Source organism: Panthera leo, chromosome D4 (genome assembly GCF_018350215.1).
Source record: "Panthera leo isolate Ple1 chromosome D4, P.leo_Ple1_pat1.1, whole genome shotgun sequence".
NCBI classification, from domain to species: domain Eukaryota; kingdom Metazoa; phylum Chordata; class Mammalia; order Carnivora; family Felidae; genus Panthera; species Panthera leo.
The window spans coordinates 65,431,298-65,443,642 of NC_056691.1; the positions used below are offsets into that span (position 1 = coordinate 65,431,298).

At 36.1% G+C, this 12,345-nt stretch overlaps 1 long non-coding RNA gene across 2 annotated transcripts in view; it reads right to left on the reverse strand.

Annotated features, from left to right (window-relative positions):
• Positions 1-2,495: 2,495 nt before the first annotated feature.
• The window catches only part of LOC122204882, a 33,799-nt gene continuing 23,949 nt past the window's right edge, over positions 2,496-12,345 (reverse strand). The window contains exons 2-3 of one of the 2 annotated variants that reach the window (XR_006195823.1): positions 4,256-4,366; positions 2,496-2,993 (exon numbers count right to left, since the gene is read on the reverse strand). This is a non-coding gene — a long non-coding RNA (uncharacterized LOC122204882). The remainder of the gene's footprint in view (positions 2,994-4,255; positions 4,367-12,345) is intronic. The other variant, XR_006195824.1, reaches the window with a different exon arrangement.

Sequence of the window (12,345 nt, forward strand, 5' to 3'; positions counted from 1 at the left end):
TGCTATAAACAATGGGATGCATGTACCCTTTTGAATCTGTATTTTTGTATCCTTTGGATAAATATCTAATAGTGCAATTGCTGGATCATAGGGTAATCCTATTTTTAACTTTTTGAGGAAGCTCTACACTGTTCTTCAGACTGGCTGCATCAGTTTGCATTACCACCAATAGTCCAAGAGGGTTCCACTTTCTCTGCATTATTTGGGATATTTAAAAAAATGTACTTATAATTGATTGAGGACTTGGAAATTAATTTGTTTAAATTTTGGTAGAATTGAGTAACTTTCTAGAAAGACAGATAACCTCTTTAGAGAGTGGTACACTGCATTCTTTTTTTTTAAAATACAGATTATGAGATTTGGTACAAATGTATATATGGGCTTAAAAGAAAATATGTGTTAGGCTCAGTTGGTTAAACGTCCACCCTCAGCTCAGGTCATGATCTCACAGTTTGTGAGTTCAAGCCCCACATTGGGCTCTCTGCTGTCAGTGCAGAGCTCACTTTGGATCCTCTGTCTCCCTCTCTCTCTGCCCCTCCCTTGCTCACATGCATGCTCTCTGTCTCTCTCTCAAAAATAAATGAAATTTAAAAAACGATGTGTAAAACCCAGTGAAGAAGGAGGAATTCTACTAACATACTTTTTAATTTAATGTTTACTTTATTTTAAGGTGGGGGGGGGGAGGAGCACAGAGAGAGGGAGAGAGAAACCCAAGCAGGTTCTGCACTGTCAGCACAGAGCCTGATGCAAGGCTCCATCTCATAAACTCTGAGATCATAACCTGAACGCAAATCAGGAGCCAGGCACTCAACTGACTGAGCATCAGAAACTTCTAGAGGAGGTTATCACTGACATCATTTTTTTCCCTAGAAAGCTCTAATAATGTGATTTGCAAATGACAGCTCTAACCACCATTGGCAGGAGGAAGTGCTCAGTCGTGAAAAAAGCCTTGGCAGTGATGAGTAGGTTTTGTGTGTGCACAGAGAAAAGTGGCCAAATGAAATTATTTCTTTTACAATCTGTGTCTTCTATAGGCTTCCTAAAATGCCCATGTAAATAGGTAGAAATAAGATACTGAAATATAGTATGTTAGGATATTTATGCACTTTGGATATTCCAAAAACTGTATTTGTATGTTTTCCATAACTAATCTTCACGTGTAGCCACTGTTAAATCTGGTAATTTTGGAATAGGAGTATAGGACTCAGTGAGACACAAGAATTTAACCAACAAAAGCACCATCAGCACTTAAGAATTAACGTTAAGCATTTAAGGTTTAAACAGTCTTTATTTCTTGGTGAAGAGAGTAAATACTCCGCCAATTCCAAGTACAAATTTTCCATAAGGGATATCTCCCCTTCTATCTGGGGGCGGAGGAGGAGTCACACATATTGTGATGGGGGTGTTAGTTTCGTTCTGTGTGGCTTTCACTTGATTTGGTTCATCCTCTATATCTCTAGCACTGGCCTTTTTTACCATCACATTTGATAATAAGACTGGTGGTTCCTAGCCTATGGGCCTGCTGTAGTACCAGGGCATAGACTTCCCTTTGCTTTGACTTACGGGGTCCACACAGTTGCACCTGAACATCTCAACCACAGGACTCTGGATCCACTTGCTTTTCAGCACTTCTGCGTCTCCCTGGTACCCTTAGATTCTCCTCTTGGATATTCTACATGCCTCACATAATCTATGCGCAATTGACAGTGTTATCTCAACCTAGCAATCCAGGCACCTCTCTGCCCCATTGTCCACTGTTCCCTTACTATATTGAATGAGTTGCCACAGGGGATGAAGGGATTTCCTGAAAGGCCGACAGTCCCTTTCCTAAACTATGTCCAGGGAAGCCCAGCTCTTCCCCTAATCATTCTACTACCCACCCTACTCCACCCAAGGGGTAGGGAGGGCTGAATTACTTAGTGTTCCATCTCTTTCCTTTTATCTAAAATATAAATTTTTAAAATGCTGCATCATAATAAAGATTATAACTACTACATATTTTATTGGCAATCATTTTTATACTTTCTTCCTATGATTTGCATGTCTTCTTTTTTGAATCTACATTTGTATTTCATGTGTGAGATATTATGTAAGCTATTTCATATCAAATAAATTACACCTTAAATAATATTTATAGTTAATAAAATACACAGTGATATCTGAATATGCAGTTATAAAAAGGACATTATAAGAAAAATAGAGAGTAAAGGTCAAAAAGTATTCAGAGAGAGTGAATAGAGTTTTTCAGAATTATAGAATGAGAAAATTTGATGCTATTCTACTCTGTCCAAGGGGTTATATTGATAGAATTTTATCTATATTATCTTAGCAGGAGTAAACATCCCATTAAACAATATGTGTTATTTTTTCCCCTATTAGCCATATTGTGATTTTTATTAGGTAACATATGTATAACATATTCAGGATAAATTTGAGAATAAAAGATAAATGAACTGAATGTGGCTATTTGTGGAACATAATCAAGAGCTTGCTGAATCTGAAAAGATAAACAGTATACTCCTAATATCTAGAAGAGCTACATATCTCATATACCAAACATTGTCTCTCATAAATTGGCTTAGGTGTGAAGGGTAGCTGGAAAGTTAAATTATAAAGCTGAACAGAATTCCAAATGCCACTGTTGATGCCACCAAATTAACACCAGATTCAATGTCTCCAAAGAGTTGTAATTCACTTCAATGCATTTAATTGCTGTCTTTTATCCATTATGAGTCACATCTAGTATACATGCCTTCATAAAAGAGGAAGGCTGCACCTTAATTTTACTAAAGCAGCAGCAGAATGGCACACTCATTGTCTACAAACTACAGCAGAGATTTCGATTATCATATGAATTGGGATCCAGGTACACTACAAAATAGGGCGAACCAAATCTCTTTCAAAACTGAGTACACACAGTTCTTCATTTCTCTGTCACCTTGGAGAATATCTGCAAAGTGCACACGTTATCTTGCAAAGGGGCACGGCAGCATCTGTGGGTTGAGAAAGAAGGAAACTGACATCAAGAGGTATTAGAATGAGTTTGTCAGCAGTTAAATTTTGGATGCAACCTATGTGCAGCCTGTTTTGGTAAATGTCATGTTAAGGATGTGAGCCAAATGCTATGATGGACATCTGTTTCTTTAAGGGTAGTCTAAAATGCCACCTTTGAAAAACGAGCATTATGTTCCTGTGGTTGAAAAGCAAATACTTTAATAAAGAATTATACTTGGAGCAAATACAGCAGTTAAGGGAGGATAATGGACTCAACTAATATGAAAACACTTGCTACCCACACCCAGAAAGGCTGGGTAATACATATAACTTTAAAACAGATGAATAGCTGAGCTCAAAAGAAAAATGGGGGGTGGGGAGGAGGAGAGGCCACTAATTGCCAGAAAAGACAAGGAACTGAAAATAAGAGCAGGAACTGCAGAGCTGAAATGGTAGCATCCCAGTGCTTGGGGCCTGGCTATTAATGTCTCTGTGGGGCCAGGAACAGCTTTGGGTCCAGCCAGGTGAGAAGTTGAAACATCACTCTACCATGATTGAAAAGCAAGGTAATAGGGGATTTTAAAGACAGGCTGGTTACATTCTGATGGATACCATGTATATCCAGCGGCTTTTGTGTACAAAGAATTTGAGAGGAAATCACATGAAAATGTCCCTTGAAAGATTAAACAGGAGTTCTATAAGAAAATTAATGGAAGAAGACATTCCCAGGTGAGGAAAATTCTACTCACAAGCAAAGAGACATCAATCAATTTGCCAAAAGGAAAACTCTTAAGATGAAGGCTCTCTAAAGCACTGATGGTTCTGACATCCTGCAGAACGATAATTTAAGGCTGGAAGTGTGGGTCTATAATGGTACATGAGAGCGATGAAGCTTCCGTTCTTTCCACTCCACCAACTTGAATACTTAACAATTCCTTATCATTTCAAACACACAGAACACTGCTATTTAGGGGATTAATTTATGTTTACTCCCCCAAATTTCTTTTGCTCGTGTTTACTATGTGCTGCTACTTTACATGTATTATAACATTTTCTCCTTATGTGAGACCTTTGATAGAGAGCATGTTGTTATCCTATTTCAGAGACGAGTAAACTGCAGCTCAATTTACAAGATGGTTTCTTGTTGTTTTCAGGTCTCTGCTGATATCCAATGGATATGACAATTTTACAAAGTGATTATTCCTTCTGATACATGGCAAAATATTTTATTGATGTCATATTAAGTCTGAAACATTCCTACCTCTCTAAGCTGAGACAAGTCTCCCGTGAACAGTATGACTTTACAAGAAGGCAAAATATACATCTGTTTAGAACTTCCGTAGGGCCACATGCTGCAATCACCAAATTCTGCCTTGGGTGGGGGGTGGGGGTGGGGTGGGGTGGGGGCACGGGAAACACATGTGGAGAAGAAACAGAATTAATTAACATTTTTGCCTAGTACAGGTGATTATTACTAGCCTGAATAAACAAAGTCATTTAACCATTAGTAATTCAGACTTACTGTTTTAATCTCATTCTTCACATTCAAGACCTCCTTCCTCAACAATCACGATACCACTTTAACAAATATTTCCAGGTATTCACAAAAAAGAGCCTATTTGTTCTTCGACAGATTGGGTACTAGAGTGGCAAGTTAACACCCACCATGTTATTTTTCTCCTGCTCTAATTTGTTTCTTTTTCTACTTCACTGACTATATTTCTAATAGGAATAATAACTAATATATATTTAGAACTGTCACATAAACACTCATATTTCCACTTTCAGATAAGTGTACTGAGGCACAAAATACTTAAGTGTCATGGTCAAGGCCACTGATTCATTAGGAAAAATACTAAGTTTTTAAAGGCTTTCTCACTCCAGATGGCACTATGAAACCTAAGTTTTGTGGAAGTCATAACAATGTAACCATTTGCTGTTGCTTCAGCATTACCTGATTTAGAAAGAAACTAAAACCACAGCACATTTAAACTGTACAAAATGACAATTTGATGTATGTACACATTGTGAAAGTATTCCCACCATGGGGCACCTGGGTAGATCAGTCATTTAAGCATCTGACTTCAGTTCAGGTCATGATCTCGCAGTTTGTGGGTTATTGCCCCAAGTCAGGCTCTGTGCTAACAACTCAAAGCTTGGAGCCTGCTTCAGATTCTGTGTCTCCCTCTCTGCCCTTCCCCCGCTCCCACTCTGTCTCTCTGTCTCTCTCTCAAAAATAAACATTAAAAAAAATGAACACATACCTCACCTCATATATTTCCTTTTTCCTTTTTTTTTGGTGAGAACACTTAAGTTCTTTTCTCTTAGCAAATTTCAATTATACAATGAAGTATTATAAACTATAGTCACCATCTTATATAGATTATAGATTCTTATAGAGAATCTTATAGATTCTCAAAGTTTATTCATATTACAACTAAAAGTTTATACTCTTTTTCAAACCTCTCCTTATCCCTCCCCACCTCCATTCCAGCCCTTGGCCACCATCATTCTCTTCTCCATTTCTTTGAGTTTGACTTAAAAACTCATATAAGGGATTCCATGAAGTGTTAGTTTTCCTCTGTTGGTTCATTTCATTTAACAAAATTACTTGCAATTTTACTCACATTGTGGCACATGACAAGATTTCCTTATTTTCAAAGGTTAAATAATATTCTTCTGTGTGTGTGTGTGTGTGTGTGTGTGATAAATTTCACATTTTCTTTACCCTTTCATTCACCAGTGGATACTTAAGTGGTTTCTATACCTTGGTTTCTGTGAATAATTCTGCAATAAACACAGCAGTCCAAATATCTCTTTGATATCCTGTTTTCATATCCTTTGGATATATACTCACAAGTGGGATTGCTGATCATATAGTAGTTCTATTTTTAGTATCTTAAGGAACCTCCATACTCTTTTCCATAATGGCTGTACCAGTTTACATTTCCACCAAGAGTATACAAGTGCTCCCTTTCATCCACATTCTTGCCAGTATTTGTTATCTCTTGTTTTTTGATAATAAACATCTCAATGGGTATGAGGTGATATCTTATTGTGGTTTTGATTAGGATTTCCTTTGTGATTAGTTATGTTGAGCATATTTTCATGTACCTATTGGCCATTTGTATGGCTTCTTTGGAAAAATGTTCATTCAGGTCCTTTGCCCATTTTTAAAAATTGGGTTATCTGGATTTTTTTTGCTAGTGAGTTGTATGAGCCCTTGCACATTTTGGATATGAATCCCTTTTTGAATGTGTGGTTTGGACACATTTTCATCCATTCCATAGGTTGCCTTTTCATTTTGTTGATGATTTCGTTTTGCTAAACGCAGAAGCGTTTTAGTTTAGTGTAGTCCCACTTGTTTATTTTTTGCTTTTATTGTCTGAGCTTCTGGTTTCTTATCTCAAAAAATCATTGCCAAGACCAATGTCATAGAGCTTGCTCCTTATGTTTTCTTGTAGGAGTTTTATAATTTCATGGAATTTAAGCCTTTTAAGCCGTTTTGAGTTGATTTTTATGTATGGAGTTAAGACAGGGGTCCAGTTTCATTTTTTCACATGTGAGTATCCAGTTTTCCCAGCATCATTTATTGAAGAGACTATATTTTTTTAATATTCTTGGCTCTCTTATAAAATATTAGTCAATAGTATAGGTGTGGACTTATTTCTGGGATCTCTATTCTGTTCCATTGGTCTATATGTCTGTTTTTTCTCCAGCACCATGCTGTTTTGATTACCATAGCCCTGTAGTATATTTTGAAATCAGGTAGTATGATGCCTCAAGTTAATAGTTGATAGAATGTTGATCTACCTATGACATAACTATAATAAGATTAAATTTTTATCAAGTGCTTTCTATGGATCAGCTACTATGTAAAACCCTGTGTGTGTTGTGCTTTATAATACTTTCAAGAGCTCTAGGATATAAATCAATTTTATCCCACTTTTAGAAATGAAAAACCTAACTTCAGCTAAAAATTTAAGAACGTGAATTCAAACCCAATTCTGTGTGTTTCTTTTAACCTTTGTCAGAATTAATATAAAATCATAACATGTTTAGCATTAAACACAATTTTAAAGTGTAATTTCAGTCATGCCTGGCGATAACTTTCATTCTCTCTAGATTATTCGTAAAGTTTTATTCATAATTGGCGACCTTTACATCACTTTGTGATTTATTTTCCAGTTGATACCCTAATAATTCATGGCAGTCAGTACAGGGCCTGGTTTATAGTAAATCTCAAATAGAGTAATGAAATAAGATTGAGAACCTCTTACAATTATTATATCAGTTTTTACACATCTAAGGAGATGGTAAAAAGGACTATTTGTCCTACTGGTGTCACCACCTACTGTATGGTGGTGCTCTGTCAGTTACAAGAAGAAACAGTCACTGCCCTCATTGTGCTTCATTCTAGAGCTCCATTGTCTGTGATGACAGCCAGTGGCTACATGTGGCTGTTGAGCACTTGAAAAGTAGCTAGTCCAAAATTGAGATGTGCTTTAAGAGTAAAATATACATTGGATTTCAAAGATTTCGTTAAAAAACAGAATTCTAAATATCCCAATAATTTATTATGTTAATTACATACTAAAATAATATTTTAGTTATATTGAATTAAGTACCTCTATCATTAAGATTAGGTTTTATGATTAAAATTAATTGTGCTTATTTCTTTTTTGTTTTTTTAAGACATGGCTACTAGAAAATGTAAAATTTCATATATGGCTTGCATTTAATTTCTATTAGACAATGCTGTTCTAGAGAACAGGAGGGACACATTAGTAGACGATTATAATAGAGGTTAAAATTTCTATGATAAATTTTTGCAAGGATCATATGGAAACACAAAAGAAGGACTTCCAAATCACAAAAGATAATTCACTAAAACTCCCATTAGAATTGACATTGTTTTCTTATCTACTTGCATTTTTTTGTAATTTCCATTTGTTCCTAATGCATTTGTTCTCAGGTTAATGGATACTATGGTTTCCTTCTACAGAAATTTTGTATAAAATATCTTGAGTGTTTTGAGTGTTTGTCTGCCTTCACCAGACAAAATAGGAAGGTGTTAGGATAGGATAAGCCTCATGGGCCTTAGTGGGAACAAACAGAATGTCTAGATCAAGAACATTTTGGAGTGTACTCCCTAATTGTTTAGCTTTCTCTTCAATTTTTTACTACTTTCTGTGTCTCACTATCAAATTGTTTTCCACCAGTTTTTTTCCCCAAAACTCTTCTGGTTAAGTATAAATAAATACGTAAAATTTAAGAAATCATAAGACTACAGCTGATAAATTCTCACAAGGGAAATGTACCTCTGTATTTAAGCATCTAGATCAAGAAATAGAAAATATCTAGTGTCTTAGAGGCTCCCATAAGCCTCTTTCTAATCTCTATACCACCAAATGTAGATAACCATGTTGACTTTTAACCCCCGAGATTGGTTTACCTGTTAAAACTCTATATTTATGAAACCATGCGACTGCCTTGTGTTGACAGTGCTCCAGCATTGGATACCAACTATACCATACTTCTGTTTAAATGGAAGTGGACAACTAAATATCACCCCATGTACAAGAAAGAAAGTGCAGTAAAAAAAAAAAAAGAAAGAACAAAGATACTGAAGGAAACAAAGATAATTCAGGGGGGAGAAAACAACTTAAAAAGTCTTACTCAGGGTGCCTGGATAGCTCAGTCAGTTAAGCATGCTACTCTTGATTTCAGCTCAGGTCATGATCTCATAGGTTCGTGAGTTTGATCCCCTTGTTGGGCTCTGCACTGACAATGTGGAGCCTGCTTGGGATTCTTTGCCTCCCTCTCTCTCTGCCCCTCCCCCACTAGCTTTCGCTTTCTCTTTCTCTTTCACACACTCTCTCTTTCTCTCTTTCTCTCTCTCAAAATAAATAAACATTAAAAAAAGCCTTACTCATTTACTATTTTCAATTTATATGTGTCTGGGGATATGAACACATAAATTACAATTGACCCTTAAACAACTTGGGGGTTAGGGCACTGACCCCCCTTCCCCCCCCTACAGTAAAATTCCACATATAACTTTTAACTCTCCCCAAACTTAACTACTAATAGCCTACTGTTGACTGGAGCCTTATTGATCATATAAACAGTAACACTTATTTTCTATGTCGTATGTATTATATAATGATTTCTCACAATTAAGTAAGCTAGAGAAAATAAAATGTTAAAATCATAAGGAAGAGATAATATACTTACAGTACTGTACTGTAAAAAACCCGTGTATAAGTGGATCAGTTCAAACTCATGTTGTTAGTATATACAATACTAACCTTAATGAAATTCTAAGTATTACATACAAATATATTTGGATGAAATTATGAAACAAGAAGAATGACATAACATTGACATAATCATAGAATAAGAAAATCTTAGAGATTGACAACAAAAATTGCAGACATAAGACATTTACTAGAACTAGAAAATAAATTTGAGAAAATATTCTAGCATGAAACAGAAAGACAAAGAAACAGATAATGTTAGGTAAAGGATAATAGATGTAATAATCCAATATCCTGCTAACAGGATTTCCATAAGAAGAGAACAAGGAAAATGGAGGCAAGGAAGTTATCAAAGAAATAATCAAAGAAAAATTTCCCAGAAAAGAAGGACATGAGTCTTGAGGTTGAAAAGATCCATCAAGTATCCAGTGCAATAAATGAATAAAGATCTGCACATAGCTTTGAGTTTTAAAAACTTTAGAATATGAAAGATAAAGAGATAATCCTAAAAGTATACAGAGAGAAATGACAACCCACTTATAAAAGGATGAGAAAGAGTGGCTTCCACCTGGAATCAGCAGAACTAGAAGCATGTGGACAAGATAGTGATGCCTAAAAGTTCTGAAGAAAGGCTATTTTCCACCCAGAGGTCTGTATTCAACTAAGGACACTTTCAGGTATGCAAGGAATTATCAACTTTACCTCTCATTTGTGTTTTGCAGACAGTGATTTGATGACATATTTCAACAAAATAAGGGAGTAAATCAATACCTTGGAAATGAAATAATCCAGGAAAGAGTAAATTTATTCTAGAAGAACAAAGAAAAGAAGTCTCATAGTCATGGTTTTGTACCAGATCTACAGGGCAAACAATCCAAGTCATGGCAAAAAGATGAATAGTTCTGTGAAAAAGAAAAGAAAGACTAAAAAGAAAAGAAAGATATTACATCTATCCTGATATAATAGAAAGCAAAACTAAAAATTGAAAGTAATTGAGAATAGTATAAGGTCAAATAATATAAGAATGAAAGAAAGCCATCGTTCAAATATTAAGCAAATAATTAAAATGTGATATGATTTCAAGCAATTGTTAGAGAATAAGAAATAGTAATACTTTTGACCCAATGCTAGAAACAGTCTCCTTTATATAGTACAGAGGTCAAGATATTGGTTTGGAAGAGGAGGAAAGTAATGTTACCACATGGATTCCACAGTTTGAATTTACCTATCCACAAAATTTAAAAAGTAACTCATGTAATGGCTTTTAACTTTAGAATCAACCTACAGACAAAACCTAGAAGCCCAGGAACTGGTTGCAGAAGAGAACGTAAATATTAATGGACAACATAAAAGTAAGAGTGAGGCTGACCTAAATTGAGAAGTGAATAGTCAGAAAAGGTTGGGGTTGGATGAAAGTGAAAGAAAGGCAGGGTGCTAATACCTTCCAATTAGAAAGTGAGAAATCAAGAGAAACTGATGAAAATTGATGGAAACAATTACACAGATCATCAATAAGAGAATTACATTATAATATTAATATCTAACAGAGAGCAGTAAGGTGGATGAGTGTAGGGTAATTGACCTAAATGCTCATCATTCATACTGAAGAGGCAATTGAATTCTGTAACTCTAGTGGGTAAGCTGAAAAGAAGTTTATTAAAAAGAACACTAGGAAACTCACATAATTTGGGGGAGGGTGAAATAACCAGGTTTGGAATTAAGCTTCCAGGAGTAATGTCTAAGACCACAAAGCAAAAATAGTCTTAATGAAGAAATTTGTCACTATGGCTGCCCCACTGAATGCTAAAGAAAATCGGAATTACTGATTCCTCAAAGCTTGCTACCCCAACCCTCTCAGCAAAGAAATATGGATTGAAGCCCTTTTCCTCAAGTCACTTACATCCAAATCACTTTCTCAGACTGTTGAGTCTGACTGGATGGAATAAAGTCACATACCAGTCCTGTAGCAAAACCTCTATATGGAAAGAGACTAGGGAACTGAGTTTTAATCTTGGGGAGGTAAGATTCATACGATTGGAAAATTCATATGAAGGTGCTTCATTACCAGAACATTGGACAAAAGTGACATATATTGTCAAAGTTGATTTTAAAAAGGAGCAAAAACATTATCTACAGCTTTGAGATGAGCACCAAGAGAACTAAAAAGCAGGAATAATTTAAAGAGTTGCATCCAGGGCAGTGTAACAGAGGGTAGATAAAGAAAGGTAACAGGGACTTCTTCTAAGAAGCTCTTCTATTTCATTTGTCATCACCAGCAGAATTGGCTGACACAATTAAAAATTGAAAATAAAAGAGTGACGATGAGGAGACGTGCTAAGGTGAACCAGTAAATGATGGAGTAAGAAATTAAACAAAGATCATGGGGCACCTGGGTGGCTCAGTCGGTTAAGCGTCCGACTTCAGCTCAGGTCATGATCTCATGGCTTGTGAGTTTGAGCCCTGCATCGGGCTCTGTGCTGACAGCTTAGAGCCTGGAGCCTCTTCAGATTCTGTGTCTTTCTCTCTCTCTCTCTGCCCCTCCCCTGCTCACACTCTGTCTCTGTCTCTCAAAAATAAATAAACATTAAAAAAAAGAAATTAAACAAAGATCTTTCTTAAAGCAAAATACTGACTACAGTTTAACTTCATGTGACAGAGAAGGTGGAGTTTAAGCAGAAAGATCTTCAACACTAAAGGGTTCCTTTATTTGAGGAAGCTTTATGTTTGTGTGGGAGGAGAAGGAAGAAACAGTGATGCCAGGGATTGGAGTTGAGAATTAGAAAAAAGGCCAGGGGTACCTGGGTGACTCAGTCAGTTGAACTTCTGGCTTAAGCTTGGGTCATGAGCTCATGGTTCTTGAGTTTGAGCCCTGCATCAGGCTGTCAGAGCAGAGCCCACTTTGGATCCTCTGTCTCTCTCTGCCTCTCCCCTGATCACACTCTCTTTCAAAAATGAATAAATATTTATTTTAAAAAAAGAGCAAAGGGCCAGACATTCTGAATTAAAAAAAACAAAAAACGTCAACCAGGATAAGTAAGTAGAGTTCTGAGGAAATCATCAGTTGAGGCATGTGCCGAGCAACATTATAAAG